Source organism: Sorex fumeus, unplaced genomic scaffold, assembly GCF_029834395.1.
Source record: "Sorex fumeus unplaced genomic scaffold, SorFum_2.1 ptg000131l, whole genome shotgun sequence".
Lineage (NCBI taxonomy): Eukaryota > Metazoa > Chordata > Mammalia > Eulipotyphla > Soricidae > Sorex > Sorex fumeus.
The window spans coordinates 17,155,862-17,177,796 of NW_026606188.1; the positions used below are offsets into that span (position 1 = coordinate 17,155,862).

General features: G+C 41.4%; 1 non-coding gene across 1 annotated transcript; it reads left to right on the forward strand.

The window, feature by feature from the left end:
• Nucleotides 1-755: 755 nt before the first annotated feature.
• On the forward strand, nucleotides 756-862 carry LOC130015842 (U6 spliceosomal RNA). The gene has a single exon (XR_008791163.1). It is a non-coding gene; the product is annotated as a U6 spliceosomal RNA (small nuclear RNA).
• The last annotated feature ends 21,073 nt before the right edge of the window (nucleotides 863-21,935 follow it).

The following is a 21,935-nucleotide window of genomic DNA, read 5'->3' on the forward strand; positions in this document are numbered from 1 at the left end:
TGACTTTTTGTCCTAATGCAAAGTAGTTAGAATACAATTATTTTCTAACTCAAAATAAGCTTCATTCATGAAATGTATCTATTCATTTTCAGCTAAGCAATGACACTGCATCAGTCTGCATGATAGATGGTACATAGTAAAATTGTTTCATAAATTTACAAAAGTAGTGGCAACATTAGTGGAGTTGTTTTCAAATCTTCCAAATAGTCTCACACAAAAAAGGAGAGACAGACTAGGCAAATATAAAGCCCTCCCCAAAAAAATCATTGATGAAATTATAATAAAAATACATGACAAAATATTCCCACAAAATTCAAAACAGAAACGTGTGCGTTCAAGTTAACAACATCCAGAAAAGATATGCAGATAATCAATTCATAGTGTTTGAAGAATCAAAAAGCAGTAACAGAGTAGACGGGGAACCTGAGAATGGAAGGCATAGTTGGAAAGTATTGAGGGTCTGTTTGAGAAACGAGACTAAAACTACCAGTGGTTCTAAATACAAAGCTGGTAAAAGAAAGAGCATTTGGTAAATTTTGAAGAGACTGGAGCTGCCTGAATTCTCAGAATTGGGTAACTGGGACTCCTCCAAGACGAGCTCTACCCTCACCCCAATGAGAAGAAATTAATGTATGTAGATGTACAAGCAACTATAAAGAGGAAAGAAGAAAATAATTTATTGGAAGAAGGCAGTGAATCTCTGAGACTGAAAAAAACAACATAAGTAGGAACTCTGCCATTAAAATGCTATTATAGTGCTCGCTTCGGCAGCACATATAATAAAATTGGAACGATACAGAGAAGATTAGCATGGCCTCTGCGCAAGGATGACACGCAAATTTGTGAAGTGTTCCATATTTAAAAATAAATAAATTAATTAAAATAAAATAAAAATACTATTATAAAACATGAGAAAACTGCTTCTCATAAAAAAAATTGGAAAGGCAAAGGGAAACACTGTATTCACCTCACATGTGTTGGACTCTAGATTCAATCCCCTGTACCACCAAAAAATATGGGGAAGACAAAGATTAAGGTCAAATGCTATTTCAAATAATGTTATAATAAAAGGGAAGCAGGGACTGTGACTTGTTCCACTCTGTTTAAACCTTAATAAAGGCTTTTAGAAATACTGCAGCCAGTACCAAGTTGAAGTTCCTGTCATAGAGAGAACTTAATGGAGAGAAGAGTGAGTCTGAATAATACAAACGATGTGCTACATCAGCTAATCTTTTGTGTCCTGTCCCACAGTCTCAGTGTCCCTCTGACTTCAGCCAGAGCTGTAATATAATAACTAAGTGACACATGGCATCTTGCCTCAGCTTCATAGTTTTATGTTCTCCAGTGTTTCTCTGGGTCTGCCATGTGAGTTAGTGCTGAAAGCAGACATTTGACCTGTCTGGAGCAGGAATCCTGAGGGTATAAGGGAAATAAAGAGAAGACCTTAACCATGAGAATTCAAGAATTTGGGGAAAATAACTCTCCTTTTCTTCCCCCAGGTGGAAAATACTGAGACACATTCCTCCAACTTCCAGAAGTCCTCACTAGTGACATGAGTGCGGGGTGCCACGTCACAGATATCCTGTATGGGCTGATATGCCCAACTCACAGTCTAATAATTGTCATCTCCTCCAGACCATTATCTGGGATGTAGATGCTAGAAAAATCAATTGCTGTCATTACCACAGCCCTCCACCCTCAAGTCAGAACATTCACACGCAGGAACCCTCTGCGAATGAGACCATCCTCTCCCTCTTTCTCTCCTCCTTTTTCTCCTGTCCTCCTTGACGTCACCTACTCTCTCTTCTTCCTAATTTCCATCATTCCTCCCCCTTCTCTCTCCCTGACTCTCCCTTTACCTCTTTCTCTTCCTCTGCATTTCTATCCTTCCGTTGTCTCCCTTCTTTCTTTTGTGCCTCCTTCCTTCTCCCCCAAATATACACCAGATTCAGCTAACTGCCATGTACATAAGTAACCTTAGCCCACATGAGCTAGCTTAAAATTATATCATCTAATCTTACCAAGAATAAACTGACAGCTGATCTTACAGCAGATTCAGGAAAGATCCTGAGCAGCAGCTGACCTGAGAAATATCAAATTCCTGCTCAGCATGCACATCTTCTCTCTCTCTCTCTCTCTCTCTCTCTCTCTCTCTCTCTCTCTCTCTCTCTCTCCATTTATATGAACGGAAAGAAAGATGAACTACTTTACAGTTTTACAAATTTCTTTTATTTATGGCTCAATTGAAGGTCATCAGATTCTCATTACATATTTTTCCAGTTAACTTGTTGCAAAAATGCAAATTCTCAAGTGCTCATGTCCATTTCAATAGATATATATAGGGGGAGAATGAGAGAGAGAGAGAGAAAGAGAGAGAGAGAGAAGAAAGTACACATCCAGATACAACAAGATTAATGATGCCCTGAAAACTGAAAGATAAAAACTATCTTCCATTTAAGTAGCTAAATGTGTGAATAATTTTTAATCACTGGGCAAAAACTAGTACATGAAAGTTTCTAACATAAGAAAGGTTCTTGACTAAGCAGAGCTTACAACTGAATGGGTAAAGATGGATAATACATATAGACCATGAAAATAGAGTTGTTCCTAATTTTAAATGTTCTAGAGAAAGTAAAAGTACTGGTTTACAAAGTCCAATGTAATGTGATAGAGTGTGAATCTTCAATGAAGACTTATAGAGTGAAAATGACATGAGGACTCAACATGGAAAATTTGTGGTTTTGCAATGAATTAACTGTAAAAATATGTAACAAGAATTGATGACCTTCAGTTGAACTATAAATAAAAGAAATTTGTGAAAAGTTACTGTCACTGTCCTTCCATTGTTCCTCAATTTGCTCCAGCAGGCCCACTAACATTGTGAGACTTGTTACTGTGTTTGGCATATCAAATATGTCACGGGTGGCTTACCAGGCTTTACCGTGGAGGCGAGATACACTTGGCAGCTTGCTGGGCTTTCCAAGAGGGGCGGAGGAATCAAACTCAGATCTGCCATGTTGGCTGCTTGCAAGGCAAACTCCCTACCCACTGTGCTATTGCTCCAGCCCAAAACACTGTCCTCCTGTTGTCATCTATTTGCTCGAGTGGACCCAGTAACGTCACCATTTTGAGACTTGTTGTTACTGTGTTTGAGATATTGCATAGGTCACGCATAGCTTGCCAGGCTTTGACACGCAGGGAAGATACTCTCGGTAGCTTGCCAGGCTCTCCGAGAGGGGTGAAGGAATCAAACCCGGCTGGCTACATGCAAGGCAAATGCCTTACCGCTGTAAACCAGCCCTTGTAAAGTTAAGTAGTACCTTTTTTTGTTTGTTTGTTTTGAAAAAGAGCTATTTTTTACTTTAAATTTTTATGTATTGGCAATATTATTGCTTTAAAATCTCTTGATCACTCGACAACTCATTACTCATCAATTTGCTCAAGTGGGCAACAGTAACGTCTCATTCCCTGTCATGTGATAGTGTAGCCTAGGCAGCTCCTCACTCCAGGAACACAAAAGCCTCAAACCATTCATTCAGGGTCTTGACAAAGAAGTCTGACCACCTCGTAGGTGGGCAGCCACACGATCTTTTAACGTCCTGTGGAATCCAGTTGGTAATGGCTCTAGTCCAGTGAGTGGTCCAGTGGTCTAGTCCAGTGGTTGTCTCCAAATCACATTACTTGTCCAGCCCATCTGATTTTCGACGCATTGGCAAACAAGACAGCATCCCTGATTCTTGATCATCGACGAAGGTCAGAACACTGGATTCTTTCTCTCACTTGAGTGAAGTGTGATACTCCAAGCATAGCTCTTTCAATTCCTCTTTGGGAGACACGAATAGAGTTCTCATCCTGTTTTCAGAGGGCCAAAGTCTCTGAGACATATGTTAGTGCAGGAAGAAGAGTAGAATCGGTGAGATGTGCCTGGAGCCAGAGGTCCTTCATCCTGTTGCTATTTCTTCGACGCTCTTGAAGGAGTTCCAAGTCGCTCTCTTCCTCCTGCACAACTCAGAGGCCAGGTCATTCGTCATGTTGAATTTTCGACCTAGGTACAAATAGCTGTTGCATTCGAGATGGTCATTCCATTGAGAGCAAATGGAACGTCAAGAACGAGACCGTAATGAACAAACAAGTGCAGATGTCACTTCGACTATACATTTTTGCCTCTCTGGGATATAGTCGAAGTGACATCTGCACTTGTTTGTTCATTGCAGCACTCTTTACAATAGCCAGAAACTGGAAGAAACCTGAATGCCCAAGAACAGATGACTGGTTAAAGAAACTTTGGTACATCTACACAATGGAGTACTATGTAGCTCTTAGAAAAGATGAAGTCATGAAATTTACATACAAGTGGTACAATATGGAAAGTATCATGCTAAGCGAAATGAGTCAGAAAGAGAGGGATAGACATAGAAAGATTACATTCATCTGGGGGATATAAAGTAACAAAGTATGAGATTAATACCCAAGAATAGCTGATATCAGCACCAGGAGGATTACTCCATAACTTAGAGGCCAGCCGGGTATCCTAGAGGAAAGGGCTGTTCAGATAGAGAAGGGAGCACCAAATAAAGGATGTTTGGAGGATCCTCCCAGGAGGGGAGATGCATGTCGAAAGTAGACTATGGACTGAACATGTTTGCCACTCAATGCCTCTTTTGCAGACCACAACACCCAAAAGGAGAGAGAGAACACAGGGGATTGCCCTGCCACAGAGACAGGGGGGATGGGGGGACGGGGGTGGGAGGGATATTACCATGGTGGTGGAAAATGGGCACTGGTGGAGGGATGGGTATCTGATCATTGTATAATTGAAACCAAAGCACAAAAAATTGTAAATCTACAACTTTAAAAAAAATAAAATAAAGGGAAAAAAATAAAAAAAATAAATAAAAAATAAATAAAAAAATAAAATAAAATAAAGGGGGAAAAAAAAAAGAACGAGACCGTTTCTCATAAATTCTGTCTTCATGAGATTCACCTTTCCATACTCATGGTCGAAGTGAGCATTTCTCCCACTTGGCTAAACTTTGGTATTATTAGAACGATCTCATCAGCGAAGCAGAAGTGGTGTAGTTGCCGACCATCTATCTTCACTCCCATTCCTTCCCATTCCAGTCATCACATGACATTCGTGAGGGTGGCACTGAAGAGTTTTGGTGAAACGGTATCACCCTGCCAAACCCCTCTCTTTACATGGATGATCAATTCCTTGTAGAATGGTGAGATCCTGGTAGTGAATCCATAATACAGCTCACAGAAGATCCTGATGTATTGAGTTTGAACACCCATTTTGGCTAGGGCTTTGATGACTGCTTCAGTCTCAACAGAATCAAAATCATTCTATAAATCAATTAATGTTAGACAGAGCAGCATATTGAACTCCAGAGAAACCTCAATGAACTTGGCTACCATGTGGATATGGTCAATCATGCTAAATCCTTTCAGAACCTGCCTTGCCTGCATGATTGTCCATCCTCTAGTATTCTGCCAATCCTATTCAGGATGACTCGAATGAAGAGTTTTTAGACGACAGACAACAGGCAGATTGGGTGATAGTTGCAGATGCTGTGGATGTCTCCCTTCTTGTACAACAGAGTGATCCTGCTGGTTTTCCATTGGGAAGGATGCTTGCATTCAGACAGGTAGTGTATGAAGAGCTGTGTGTACTGTTTAGTCCTGGTGGCAGGTTCTTCAGGTGTTCAGGTTTGACCTTGACTGGGCCAAGTGCTGTTTGCTTCTTTACCGATGAAATGGCGTGTTGGATTTTGGAAGGAAGAACGTTGGAAACACCATACCCATCATGCAGAATCTGGTATGTGGGCAGATGGACATGGCTATCAAAGAGATCTGAGTAGAATTCATGGATAATCTTCTCCATTGCCTTTCTGGAAGATGTGAGAGATCCATCAAGACATCGGAGGGTAGTCATCTTGGTCTCGTAGTTGGCGAAAGACAGGTGGGTGTTGCGAATGCTCTTCCCAGCTTCTTCTCTCTGAGGTCTTCCTTTATTGCTTCTATGCACTGCTTTGTGAGCTCGGACGTTTGCTTGCAGTTGTCTGAGTCTCACACCAAGCCACGTTGGCAAATGAACTGGAGAGTTTTCAAAGACAAGCGTCCTTTTGTGTCTATCTGTCTCAGCATTCCTCACATGGAGGTGCTGAACCAGTTAATCATATTCTCGTCAATGTTGTCAACAATGGCATCGTCCCATGTTGCTGCAACAGTGCCAAAGAGCTCCAAGAGGTCATTCTGGGAGTTCTTTTCTTAAACTTTGCAGCCCTTAAAAGACACATGAGGAAATGCTCTACATCATTAATCATCAGAGAGATGCAGATGAAAACAATGAGATATCATTTCACACCACAGAGACTGGCCCACATTCAAAAGAACAAAAGCAACCTGTGTTGGCACGGATGTGACGAGAAATGGACCCTCCTTCACTGCTGGTGGGAATGCCCACTGATTCAACCCCTTTGGAAAACAGTATGAACAATTCTCAAAAAAAGTTAGAAATTGAGCTCCCATTTGACCCAGCAATACCACTCCTGGTAATATACCCCGGAGAGGCTAAAAAGTATAGTCGAAGTGACATCTGCACTTGTTTGTTCATTGCAGCACTGTTTGCAATAGCTAGAATATGGAAAAAACCTGAGTGCCTGAGAACAGATGACTGGTCAAAGAAACTTTGGTACATCTACACAATGGAGTACTATGTAGCAGTTAGAAAAAATGAAGTCATGAAATTTACATACAAGTAGTACTACATGGAAAATATTATGCTAAGCGAAATGAGTCAGAAAGAGAGGGACAGACATAGAAAGATTGCACTCATCTGGGTAACATAAAGTAACAAAATAAGAGACTAACACCCAAAAACAGCTGTGATAAATACCAGGTTGTTCACTCCATGGCTTAGAGGCCAACTGCACACTCTAGGGATAAAGGCAGCTCAGATAGAGAAGGGAGCACCAAATAAAGGGTGCTGAGAAGATCTGCCCAGGATGGGAGGTGCCTGCTGAAAGTAGTCTATGGACCGAACATGATTTCCACCCAATGTCTCTTCTGCAGACCACGGCACCCAAAGGGAGAGATAGAACAAAAGGGAGTGCCCTGCCACAGAGGCAGGGTGGGATAGGAGATGGGGGTTGGGAGGGGTACTGGGATTGGTGGGGGTGGGGAATGGGCATTGGTGGTGGGATGGGTACTCGATCATTGTATAACTGAAACCCAAGCACAACAACTTATAAGTCTACAACTATACCTCATGGTGTTTCACTAATAAAAAAAAAACTTTGCATCCCTTTCTCTACGCTCTGTGAGGTACAATTTTGCATGAAAGAGATGGTCCGATCCTGTTTGGAATTTTGGGACAAGAGCGACATTGGTCAGGCAAAACTGTCAATTGAATATGATGTGGCCAATTTCGTTGTGGAACCGTCCACCAGGAGACTCCCATGTCCAACGTTTAGATTTGGCCTTCTGAAACTGTGAGTTACCATGGATGGTCTTGGTTGACATGATGAACTCAGATAGTCTGTCATCCTGTTGTTCCATTCTAGACCATTCATCGATGTGAAATTCTTTGGGCAACATTCTCGGTCCTATCTTGGCATTAAAATCACCAACAATGATCTTGTAGAAAGTGTGGTCTTCTTTATAGAACTTCTCCAGCTCCATGCAGAACTTCTCAATTTCTTCATCATAATTGGATGTTGGTGCATAGACAACGAAGACAGAAACTGCCGACAGTGATCCACATCTATTCAAGTGTAATCGTCTGATTCAAGTTGTTAGGCATTCTAATGAATCAATGCTCATGGCCAAGTTCATGTTGACAAGGATACTAACACCACCAACACCTCTTTTATTGCATGTTCTGAGGACCAGTTCTCCAATGTCAAAAATGGTGTGATGTGATTGATGCCTTCTTATCTCAGTCAGACCAATGATGTCGTACTTCATCTTTCACCCTTGCACCATCAGGTCCTCAATGGATGCATTCGATGCCAGCGAACGTGCATTCACAGTACAGACAGTCATTTTAGTCCTTCTTCATTTGGGCAGCCTAGTTTGGCCTTGAGATTTTATCAGCCTCTTCTTGCTCATCCTTCTTAATGCTGCTGTGACTCTTTCAGGGTCAGGGGAATGAGACCCATTGCATTTACTGTTTTTGGCATATTGAATATGCCACGGATAGCTTGCCAGGCTCTATTGTATGGGCAGGATACTCTTGGTAGCTTGCCAGGCTATCTTAGAGGGATAGAGGCTTTTAGGGTGGCCTCTAATTGCCCTTTCAGGTGTTCCTATGGCTCAAACCATATTTTAACCCCTCCACTACCTCCACTATCCAGCCGCAGCCACACTGCAGGCTGTTTTCTGGACACTCAGGCTGAGACTGATGCACAAGTGAAGCCCCACAGAACCAGGTAAGCGGAACTTTGTTACCTTGGACTCCAGGTTCAACGGGAACCAGAAACAGAGATCTTCTGCCTGCTCCCACCAATCTCCGGCAACCCAGGGATCAAACCCAGAAGCCTCATCCTGTCCTGCCCTGCCTGCTTCTACCAATCTCCAGTGACCCAGAGATCACACCCAGAAGCACCACCCTGCCAGTACCAGATAAATACCTCATCGGCCTTCCTCCACTACTTCCATTACCTCCACTACCCAACCACACTCCAGGCCACTTTCTGGACCACACAGCCACAAAGGGGCCATGCGACACATCATAAGAGACTTAACACCCATCTTCCAAGATTACTGCATCATATTTGCTTGAAAACTAAATAAAATATACTTTTTATTTCAATCTAATAAAATTAAAAGTATAGCTTACACAAATAATTTTTGAGTATCCTTAATAGAGCTTGAGTATAAAGAATCAGATCACAGTGAATAAGATACTGATGGAGGGCCAGAGCGATAGTATCGCAGATAGGGCACTTACCTTGTATGTGGCTGACCCAAGTTTGATCCCAGCACCCCATATGGTCCTCCACACCCGTCCAGGAGTGATCCCTGTGTGCACAGCCAGAATTACACCCTGAGCACCACTGGTTGTGAGTCCTTAAATAAAAAAAAATCTTTGTTTAAATCTTTTGAAACAAATTTTAAATTTAAATTATTATTAAAATAACTAATGTTAAATTAATCATTTTGAGTTAAGTAAGATGTTAAATTATTATTTGGTGACATTTTCTGCAAGATGAAACAATCAGAAAAACAAAGCTACCTGCTGGCTGCATTCTATTTTGCTTTTCTTATGATGAAATTTATACTTTTATAAGTTGGCAACAATATAATTTCACCTGCCTTATAAATCGCACTTTTCAAAATGTGTTAAAAATGTTATCTCCCACAGCTAAGTGCCACAGAAATAGAAAACAAACAAATCAAACCAAAAAAATCCCTCTAATTTTTTCATTGTAAGGTAAAATATGGTGGGAAAGGGAATTCTGGAACATATCAGTATAGAGAAACAAGAGGATTTACTATAAGCATCTCAATTAAACTGAATTGATATGGGTACTTTACACATCTTTATGAACTTTTCTACCAACTCTAAGAATACCCAAACGTATTAGTTAATAAGTTCAGAGTTGATTTTTTTCTCATAATGTTTCAGATGCTGGGAGATAGTTCAGTGGGTAGGGTGCCTGTCTTGCACACAGCCAACCCAAGATCAATCCCCAGCACCCCATATGGACCCCAAAGACTTCCCAGAAGTGATACCTGAGCACAAAGCCAGGGGTAAGCCCTGAGCACAGAAGGATGTAATCCAAAAAACTAATAAATGAAGACTCACAAACAAATCTCAGAAGAGATCAACAGTTGCAGAGATGCCTCCAGACCCCATGCCAGGCTGAGTCTCATCTGGGGGACCCCCCACCCACCCACCCAAACAGAACCTCAGCAGTCAAAATCCTCCAGAATTCAATTGCTTCCATGCTCATGTCTGATCTCCACAGACTCAGGAGCCCCATTTATGAGTGAATCTTTTTAAAAACTCATGTATGCGGGTTTTGTGACCAAAATCTCCATGCTCTCATGGAGTCGGGAATGGACAACCTCTCCCCATCTTCCTGTTCTTCCTAGAGTCTCCAGACACACACCATGAACTGCCTCTGGTTCCATATTAACTCATTAATGGGCATGATCCAGTGACTCAGAAATAAATCTTGGAAGAGATAAACAACAGAGATGCTTCCAGACCCCAAAGTCACAATCCAGTTAAAAATTGAACTCCAGCTGTATCACCCTATTTAAAATTTTAGAATTCCTGGAGTGACATCTCATACGCTACACCACTGATGTAGCAGGAGTAGCACAACACATTGAATGGAGTGTAAAGTAAAAGGCACTGATCTCTATCAAAACAAAACAAAACAAAACAAAATTAGCACACAGGCGCAACCTGTAGCAACATGTTAGTAATCTCTTATACAAGGGCTTAATGGATCCAGGGTAAGAAACATCAATCTTCACACACTTTCTTCTAAGGAATTTTTTCTTAAGAAACATCAATCTTCACATGCTTTCTTCTAAGGAATTTTTTCTTGATAATTTTTTAGTGCATAGTCATAGCAAGAAATACAAAATAAATTATTTAGGACCTGCTATTGGGGTAGGCTTGGGTGGTGGTTGTGGAAATTTAAAATAATGGTGGTGGTAACGTGTAATGGTGGTGGGATTGGTGTTGAAATATTGAATGTAATAAATTATTATAAATAGTTTATAAAAATTAAAAAAAAAGACCCAGTCCAGCAGCAACCTAGGCAACCCCTCCCACCAACAGGTATGACCACATGCTGGGCATTGCCACCAGGGCAAGTGACCCAGCCTCCCAACCCCTGGACCCTGCAAGGTCCCTCCCCAGCAGAGGTGTCCCCAGAGCACCTGCCAAAAGGTGCCCCCGCAAGCCTCAGGAGTATGTCAGAGGGAACTAAACTCCAGCAGTGACCTAAGTGAACCCTCCCACTGAGAGGTACAGCAGCGTGCTGGGCGTGGCCTCTGCGGCAGCAGCCACTCATGAGTCACAGTTATTTTCCCCTTTACAAGCACATTGGACACACAGCTCAACCTATATTATCTAATTCTAAATTCTCACCACAAGGAGAGGATGAAGGGTCCAGAAAACTCAGCAGGGGGTACCCACAAATACAATCTCTCTGAAAAAGAATTCAGAGATGAAATGTTGAAAATATTCAATGAACTAAAAGAAATGGTGGAACAGGCATCCTGTAAATTAAAGGAGGACGTGAAAGAAACAGTGAAATGGAAAGCCAAGAAAATACAGGAAGAAATAAGAGCAGAAATAAGAAAGCTACAAACAGAAGTGTCACGAATAAAGGATTCGGTAGATGAAATAAAAAACTCAATGGGTCCCCTCAATAGTAGAATGAATACAGCCAAAAACAGAATCAGTGAGCTTGAAGATGAGCTGCAGAAAGCTTATAGGAAACAATAAACAATGGGAAAAGACCTTGAAATAACTCTAGGGCATATCAGAGACTAGGGGATGAATCCAAGAGGAATGACATAAGAATCATAGAGTGCCAGAAGGACAAGGAAGCAACCCCAATGAAAAAGCCACAGTTAACGATATCATTGCTCCAGAGCTGAAGAATCAGGCATCCAGATCCAAGGAGCCCAAGGGTGCCAGCTAAAAGAGACCCTAATAAAAAGATGCCAAAACATATCATAGTCAGAATGATGGATGCCACAGATAAAGACACAATACTGCAAGCAGCAAAATCAAAGAAGAAAATAAAATACAAAGGAGCATCCCTTAGATATACAGCAGACCTATCAAAGGAAACCTTCCAAACCAGAAGACAATGGTGGGATTTAGTGAAAAAATTCAATGAAATGAATGCTTGACTAAGAATACCTTATCAGGCTAAACTCTCACTCAAACGCAGAGAACGATACACTATTTTATGGGTAAACAACAGCTCAGGAACATCATAGACTCAAAACCAAACTTAAAAGAAGGATTAAAGGGGCTACTGTAGACAAGAAAAGACCCTACAAGCACAAAAACCTCTACAGAAAGATGGCACAAAACCCCATGACAATAATCTCTCTCAATGTCAATGGTCTAAATTAACCAATCAAGAGACACAGAGTGGCAAAATGGATCCAGAAACTGAAACCAACAGTATGCTGCCTAAAAGAAAAACATCAGAACAGTCAGAGCAAACACAGACTAAAAGTCAAAGGATGGAAAACAATCCTGAAAGCAAACAACTCCCTCAAAAAAGCCGGGGTGGCCATACTAGTATCCAACAACATAGATTTCAGGTTGAAATAGATAGAAGGGACAGCGAATGCCATTTTTTAATAATCAAGGGATATTCACAACAGAAAGAAATCACACTCCTAAACATATACGCACCCAATGAGGGACCAGCTAAATACTTAAAACGACTGATAACAAATTTTAAGGAGGACATTGCTAGCAACACAATAGTAGTTGGAGATTTCAACACTGCCTTTACACCTCTAGACAGATCAACAAGATTAAAACTCTGCAAGAAAACACTGACTTTGAAGAAAGAAATAGAAGAGAGAAGAAAAATAGATCTAGACAGAGCTAAGAATACACGATGTTTTTCAGTGCACACGAAACATTTTCCAAAATAGACCACGTGATGAATCACAAAACATACCTCAAAAGAATCAGGAAGATAGAAATTGTATCAACTATCTTTTCAGACCACGATGCACTGAAGATGCAGTGGAGAAGGTTATTCAGGACTTCTACCCAGATCTCTTGAATAGCCACGTCCACCTGCCTACATACCAACTTCCACAGGATGGATATGTTGTTTCCAGCATTCTCCCTTCCGAAATTCAAAACACCATTTTGTCGTAAAGAAGCATACTGCACTGGTCCAGACAAAGTCAGACCCGAATACCTGAAGAATCTGCCACCAGTACTCATCAATACACTGGCTCGGCTCTTCACATGCTACCTGCCTAAATGCAAGTTTCCATCCCAATGGAAAACCAGCAGGACCTTTCTGTTGTACAAGAAGGGACACATCCACGACATGGGCAACTATTGCCTGATCTGCCTGTTGTCCGTCGTCTACAAATTGTTCACTCGAGTCATCCTGAATAAGATAGGCAAAACACTAGACGAAGAACAACTATGTGAGCGAGCTGGGTTCCAAAAAGGATTCAGCATGATCGACCATATCCACACAGTGACCATACTCTTTGAGGTTTCTCAGGAGTTCAAGATGCCACTTTGTCCAATATTCATCAATTTAAAGAAGGCATTTGATTCTGTTGAGACTGAAATGGTCATCGAAACCCTATCCAGACAGGGCATTCAAAGTCAGTATATCTGCATCCTCCATGAGCTGTATTACAGATTTACCACCAGAATCTCACCATTCTACAAGGAAACAATCATTGACATAAAGAGAGAGGTTCAGCAGGGTTATATTATTTCACCAAAACTCTTCAGTGCCACCCTCAAGTTATGACTGGAATGGGAAGGAATGGGAGTGAAGATAGATGGGCAGCAAATACACCACCTCTGCTTTGCTGATGACATTGTTCTAATAACACCAAACATTAGCCAAGTGGCACAAATGCTGGCCATCTTCAGGCATGAGTGTGGAAAGGTTGGACTGCAGTTGAATCTCACCAAGACAATGTTCACTAGAAACAAACTAGTTCCTGATATTCCATTTGCTCTCAACAGAATGAACATCTCCAAATGCAGCAGCTATGTGTACCGGGGTCGAGAACTCAACATGATGACCAACTTGGTGCCAGAACTATAAAGGAGGAAGAGAGCTGCATGGAATGCCTTCAAGATCATTGAAGAAGTGGTTAAGAGGATGAGGAACCTCCAACTCCGTGCACATCTTTTTGACTCCCTCATTCTTCCTGCACTAACATATGCCTCAGAAACCTGGACCCTGTGAAAACAGGATCAGAATGATATTTGGGTCTCCCAAAAAGGAATCAAAAGAGCTATGCTTGGAGTATCATGCTTCACTCAAGTGAGAGAAGGAATCCAGAGTTCCAACCTCCATTGATGATCAAGGATCAGGAACGCTGCCTCATTTGCCAAGGCGTCAAAAATCAGATGGACCGGATACATAATGCAATTTGGAGACAACCACTGGACTAGAGATGTTCCCAACTGGATCCCAGGGGATGTCAAAAAATGTCTGGCCCCTCACCTATGAGAAGGTCGAACTTCATCAAGACCCTGAACAAATGGTTTGATGCTCTTCATGTTACTGGAGTGAACAGATGCCACTGAGCTACACTAGCACGTAACAGGGACAAATGGAGACGTTACTGGTACCAGCTCGAGCAAATCAATGAGCAACAGGATGAGAAATGAAGTGAAGTGAATGTTTGAGGTTGTTTTTTGTTTTTGTTTGTGGCGGTGGTAGGAATGACTGCTTTTGTTGTTGTTGTTGTTGTTGTTGTTGTTGTTGTTCTTGTTCTTGGGCCACACCCAGGAGTTCGAGACCATTCCAAGCAGTGCAGTAACTGTGCTTCCACCTGACCTCCAGCCTGCAATCCATGTGCTCTGCTCACTGAGCCACCCCACTGGGCCCCAAATGTGATATTTTTAGGCACTCTTTACAACCTAATGGAATCTACCAGAGTAGCAGCACTCTTGCAACCTAGTAAAATCTACTGAAAATCTACCATAAATTTTAAGGCATGTGTTTGAAATAGTACTTTGCAGAAACATATTTGATGCAAGAAAAAAATGGGGTGAGGGGTTTGGCCACACCCAGCAGTATTCTGGAGTTATTCCTGGCTCTTCACTCAGCAGTCACTCCTGGCAGTGCTTGAGGGACCATATGGGAAACCAGGAATTGAACCTGGGTCAGCAACTTGCAAGGCAAATGGCTGTACTATGACTGTACTGTACTATACTATGACTCTGGCCCCTGATGCAAAAGTTAAAACTGTATCTTAATTATCAGCTCCTGTTTCTTTAAATCATTTGGTGGTAGTTAGAACCAAGAAACCCAAGTCAGTTTAATTTTTTTCTAATTCTCTGTTTGTAATTTTTTCTCTTGCTCTTATTGACAAAGTCTCAAGACCCTAATATTCCTGCCTGTAGGATAGTCACTGTCACATGAAGTAGGAAGGTTTAAACATTTAAACAAAATAAGCATGGTTAAGGAGATGGCACAAATAGCTGGAACATGGGTTTAGCATATAGGAACTTATGTTTTTTGTTTTTGTTTATTTGTTTGTTTTTTGGCGATGCACATGGACCATTCCTGGCTCTGCACTCAGGAATTACTCCTGGCGGTGCTCAGGAGACGATATATGGGATGCTGGAAATCGAACCCAGGTCGGCCACGTGCAAGGCAAGTGCCCTCCCCACTGTGCTATCGCTCCAGCCCCAGCAAGCAGGAATTTGATCCCTGGCACTGTCACACAGGACACCCAAGCACCACCAAACTGGTGTGGCCCTCTCAAAAATTAAATCAGCACATGAAGAATATATTCCAGTGCCAAGCTTACATGTGGCAGATTGCCTTGCCACCCCACCCCACTGTCAAATTTTACTCTATCTCACTCTGACTTCTATCTCACAAGGAGAAACTTCCATGGATTTCATTCTTTGATGCAAGAAAACAGACTTTTGCCTAAATGCCAGTGTTATGTAGGAGAGAGAGTACAGCAAGGTTCAAGCAGAACATAAAGAAATGAATTGTGAGTTTGCACATTCGTGAGAGATTGCAATGTCCAAGTGAATTAAGTGGAAATTTTACCTGCAGCAAATGAGTATAGGTGAAACGAGACAGGTCTGAAGTCAGCAAAGTGAAACTTGGTAGATAAAGAACGTGATAAATATGTTGGTGTTTAACTGGCAAAGTGAACTGCCCCACTGGAGCAAAAAACCAAAGTCCTGGCATAGTTGAGCCAGAAGATTGGAAGAAAATCAAGTTCCAAGGAAATAATCAGGGACTGGTCAGAGAAATTTTGCCCCAAAGTCATTTTCCTCCAGTTTTTATTGAGGCACAGTAATTTTGAATACCACTAATGATAGTTTAATTCATTCAGTAGTTTACCACAAGTGTCACCAGAGTGCCAACTTCCCTCAACCACTGACCCAAATTGTCTTCCCATCCAGCCCACTGTTCCCTTTGGGAATCTCATTTCCATGCTCCAGTTGTCAGGTTCTATTGCCTTTGACCTTACTCCATTTCTTTACATCCCACATATGAAAGAGATCATTCTGTGTCTGCTCCTCTCCTTCTGACTGACACCACTCAGCATGATACATCTAGTGCCATCTAAAGACATCTGCAACACCATTGTTGATAAAAACAAACAGAAACAGTACTCCACCCCATCCTCAATTGATACATGCTTTTACTTTCAGCTCTTCTCCTTTCCACAGATGAAAATATTACATATAATAGGACATTTAGGGGCACCCCCCCCCAAGGATAATTTAGGGAGCTGGGACCATTCCCAAGTTACTCAGTCAACCAGACCAGATGGTTCGTTGCTCAGGCCTTGCAATGTTGGAGCCACCAAGGACCCCAGGCCACCAGGGTTGTCAGCAGTGCTCTGAAGCCTGCAGAGTGCTTAGGGAGTCACGTGGTGCTGAACATGGGCTCTCACCCCAGGGCCTGCAAAGCATGTATCCTGACTACTGAGATATCTTTCCTTTTAAAAGAGCACATTGACATGACTTTTATTACCGTATAGTGTAATGATGATTCTATTTTATTACTTATTATTTCTTACTAGTGGTTCATCCCTTACTGTATTTATTTTATAGATTAAAGCATTATAGTAAGTACATATGTATATTTTTAAAATCTCAGTATGTATAGAACTTGATACTGCATTTTAGGGCATTCACTAGGGATATTGGAATTAAGATTCTGAAATGAAAATTAAAATGAATTTGTACTGTCCGCTGGCACAATGTAACTTGAAAGAGAAAACAAGTCTTGAGGTTAAATATAAAAGAAAACTCTTACCATGAGGTGAAACATGAGCAAAGATATGACCAGAAAAATAAATTAAAGAAAATAGGACAGAGGGCACAGCTATGAGAAAGCAGAGGGCTCTGAGCTAAAGAGGCAGAAAAGGATTTCATGATGAAAGAGTAGGAGACAGAGTGTACATACTAAAGAATAGTATTTCAAATGAAAAACAAAGTACTGACGAGGTTAACTGAGAGAGAAGCAGCAGAAGAACTGGATAGATGATACACTGATGAGCTTCCACTGTGGGCTGAATAGAAGGGAGACAGGCTGTATGTGCAGGATGGAGAGATGAAGCATAAAGCAACAGTGGCCACTCAAGTAAAAAGAAAACCAAATGACAGCTAATGGAAGAAGTAATTTTAAGCCAAAAGTTCTCTCAAGGCAGAGGAAATCTAAAGAACAAAGTAAATCTTATCTCTTGCTCTGGTTCCAAGGACAGTGGGGATCTCTCCAAAGAAAAAATCTGGAGAAAAGGAACTTCCACAGTAACAAATGCTGGTTTCTCCTCCAGAACATTAGTTTAGAAATGAGGGCATTCTTCAGTGCTGTTTGCTCTCTACTGACTTCAGTTTTCAACCGACAGCTCAACTATTTTCCTTCCCCAGACTTGGTGACTGCACCTATCTCCTCGTGCTTTCAGATTTAACAGTCATCTCACCTCAGAGTAGGCTCTTCTAACTTCAGCAGAATTGTATCAAACCCAGAAAATTGTGTTAGGTGGGAGAGGTTGGGATGTTTAATTACATGCTAGATGACAGTGGTACACAGCTACAGTTCTACTACTGAAACCTCTCCAGATGCTGGGAACATGGATTAAAGGTGGGGTGTGCATGTCTCGCATGTAAGAAGATCTAAATTGGATCTCTAGCATTGGAGTATAGGTCCGGCAGCCCCTGGGCACAGCTTAATCTGAGCACTGAATAGTCAGCCCCTCCCACCCACAGGCCTAGCACTGCTGGTGTTGGACCCTTTGAACACATCTGCTTGTGGCCCCTATACCAGAGATAGTATAGCAGTAAGGAAAGGTGCTGGCTTGGTGTACAACCAACTCTGTTTGATCCCTGGCACTGCATAGGTTTCCTGAGAACCACCAGGTGTGATCCCTGAGCACAGCCCATGTGGCCCTACACCCCCCCCACACACACACACACCCATGTTTCTGCACGTTACCAACTGTTCTTTAGCAGGTAATAGACATGCCTCCCACATTGAAAATCACTACTCTGGGCACTCTATTCCCTGGCTCTTCTGAAAGGCCAATATAGAAATCCTTGTTCACTCTTTCCCCTAACTGTCTGTCTCTGGAACAAGCAAATGGCAATTCTTTCTTTCCAATACACTTTTACTACAGGTAAGAAGAAATGAACAAAAGAATAATTATGAAAAAACTCTTGTTCAGAGTCGCTAACAGAGCAGCAGTGTCCCTGGACTCCAAAAGTGCCATCAGGAGGGCTTTGCTGCTTCAATGGCCCTTCTTGGTTTCCTGAGCATCCATGGCTGTTAGACAGTCATGACAGGACAGATGGCTTTCAGAGTCCTGCCCAAACACACACACACACACACACACACACACACACACACACACACACACACACGTGCACGCCATTCTATCTGGCAGGTTGACTTTGAAATTGCTTTGTCATGTATTGGTTACAAGGTCACCCAATTTTGCCACACCTCAATATAGTTTCTGTAGTCTGTTCTTCTGAGGTCCCTGCCCCACCTACCCTTCAGAGTGCCCAGATTTCAATTCAACATCGGTGTTGTTTAGTTACATGTCCCATGCCCTAAACTCCACCCCTTCTTGGATTCTTGATGAGTAACAGCATCTTCCATTAGCACCAAGGCTGCCTCCTTAGCTTCAGTGTCCTGAGCTTGTCTGTGCCACCCTGAAGGACAGACAGTCTCCTCAGAGTATTTCAGTATTTCTTCTCAATATGTGTCTCTTCATCATGTGAATTATTTGACCTGAGGTCAAATGAGGCTTCCAGGCACCTAAGAAACTTTTACTACCTCCTAAACTACCCAGAAGAATGTAAGTTAGGAGTATTGTCCAGAACCAGCATAGAATTTTTACCAAATATAATGTATTTTTAAACCATTCTGGCTCTGTGCTTAGGAGCTTCCTCCCAGCAGTGTTGAGAGGACCATGCAACACCAGGAATCAAACCCAGGCCTCCAGCATGCAACACATACCATGCTTGAGCCATCTCTCTGGCCCCCAGAAATCAACTATCAGTGAAATTCAACTACATGACAAGCAAATATTTCATTTTTGAATAAGAGATGCCCAATTTGAGCATCTGGGCTTCACCATTTGAGCCACCCCCTTCTCCTCTTACCATTAGGATTCTAACCTCTAGTCTTTTCCTTGGCTTAGAATTTATACCATTTTGCCTCCTTTGGGTTTTAGACTCTTCTCCGTACATGTGTAATTTAATGTCTTCTCCTGTTAATTAGTCTGATGTTAAATTGATTGCTGAAGCAACCCAGAGTCCCAGACAAAAGTCCAAAGAATCTACCTCACATTCCCTTTAGTCCTCAAGTAAACACCTGAGGAGTAAATGCCTAGTTTTCAAACCATTTTCTCAAAAATTCATGTGGTGTCTACTCCAAATAATGAGCAAATATTCATTCCATTATGGCTTATATTGAAAAGTTGGACTGGAGCCATGATTCAGTGGGGTTTTGTCTAGCATGTGGCCAACCCAGTTTCAATCCCCAATAACCCAAAATGCCCTCCAATTCCTCCAGGGGTGATCCTGGCACAGAGCCAGGAGTAAGTCCTGAGCAACACTGACTGTGACCCCAAAACAACAGAGAAGTCTTTCCAGAGTGCCAGAGAGAAAGTATATCAGGGAAGGTGCTTGCCTTGCATGAGGCTGACCTGTGCTTCTGTGTTTGATCCCCAGCACTCCAAACAGTGCCCTGAGTCTCACCAGGAGTAATCCCTGACTACAGAGCCAGAGAAAAATCCAAAAAATCTACCTTATGTTCCCTTTAGTCCTCAAGTAAACACCAGGGGAGTCAATACCTAGCTTTCCAATCATTTTCTCAAAAGTTTATTTGAACACTGCCAGGTATGCCACTATCAAAAGAAAAAGGTAAATACAAACAAGAAAAAGCAGGATGTTTTAGTTAGTGTATGGTTTAGTGTATGGGTAGTGTATGCATTCTGTGAGGCTGACCCCTAGTCAAACTCCAGCACTGCATATGTTTTCCAACGCTGGGAGTGATCCCTGAGCAAAGGGTCTGGATTAAATCCTGAGTATCATTTTTTGAACCCCAAAATAACAAAACAAAACAAAAACACCACTATGTGTCTGCTATAGTAAAATTAATTTTTTAAGAGAGAAGAAAAATAGAACCAAAAATATCAACACCAGAGCCCAGAATATCCACTGCTTTACCAAGGACTGACAGTATACATACATAATAAACCAAATTACTCCTGCAAGTCAATACTCTTACAACTCTAAACACTGTATCCACACAATTGAGTTGGTGAGGGTGGGGAGTTTGAAAGAGAGGGACGTCGATATTGGGTCAATGAGGGAGGTGAGTGGGTACACTGGTGATGGGTGTGGCTTTGGAATTATGTGCATAGGAAACTATCATTAGCAGTATCATAAATCACAAAACTTTAATCAATAAAGAAGTAAGTTACAAGGAGGTAAAGCAACTAACTGATGTCATGGATTAAACTAACAGGAGAGAATGTTTAGATCATTTTATTTCCTACTCTGAAAAAGGAAGAAATATAATTTACAAACACAATATTTTCCCTTTATTGGAATTTCGGTCATACTTGTAGTTTATACCCAAATTTTTTATTTAACTGACCTGGAAAGATTAATTAAAATTCTATGTAATAATAAAATTTAAAAACAAGTAAGAAAATAAATAAATAAATAAATAAAAATAAAGACAAGTAAGATGACTCTTCCAAGAATACATATACATTCACTTTTTTTTAGGTATTTGGAAAGATTCTAGAAAAAATGAAAGGCACAACAAATACAGTGCTAGTGAGAATCGGTCCCTGTGGATGTGTGGGGATTGAGTTTAAAAGAGGAAGTGATAAATTGGGAAAGGAAAACAGGATGCATCTCTTTTTAAGCCACAGAAGAATAACAGCAAATCAGTGAAGAGAGTAGAATGAGTTTTCTCCTTTCCTCCTCCAGGAAATCAGTAATACTTTCTGAGAAAAGGGATGCGCTTCTGTCCAGTTTTTAACCCATTAGAGAAACAGCAGTTACTGAAGCATATTAGTGGTCACTTTTCTTATGGTAACTCAAAAAAATTCTGCCTAGGAAAATAAACAGTAATCCCTACTGTTTCTAAGGTAAACCACCCTGTTTTTCAATGTGAATAAATGTAATTTCTAAAGAACAGCAAGAAGATTAACACAGGAAGTTCTGAGATCCTGCTAGAAACTCCCAAGTGTAATGCAATTTGTATGCAGAACTAAGTGAAGCAAAATCAAAAGCATGCAGTAATGAGCACTTCTTAAGAAGCATTTTAAGTTAGATTGTATCATATGCCAGCCTTCTATTAAAAAAAAAATTGGCTAGAGTTAACCGAGAGGTCCTATTTCCCCCCCTTGTATCTTCCCGAGAAATGTGAACATTTAGGGAAAGCAGGTTCAACTCATCCTGATATTTCATCTTTAATCCAGAGGAAAAGGGGGGTTTAGTCAATTTCCATGAGAAAAGGTTGGGATATCTCCCTCTTCTCCCCACATGCCCTGGGCATCCCCAGGATTAATTTGGAAACCCAGAAATCAGAGAATATGGACAGATTTGATCTGGTAAAGATCCCCAGTAACAACCCCAGGATTAGTTTCCACCTTCTCCTTACCAGCATTCTCTAAATTCATCTTCAGTCAGTCCTGATGTAAAGATCTCTTATTCAGTCACAACTTCT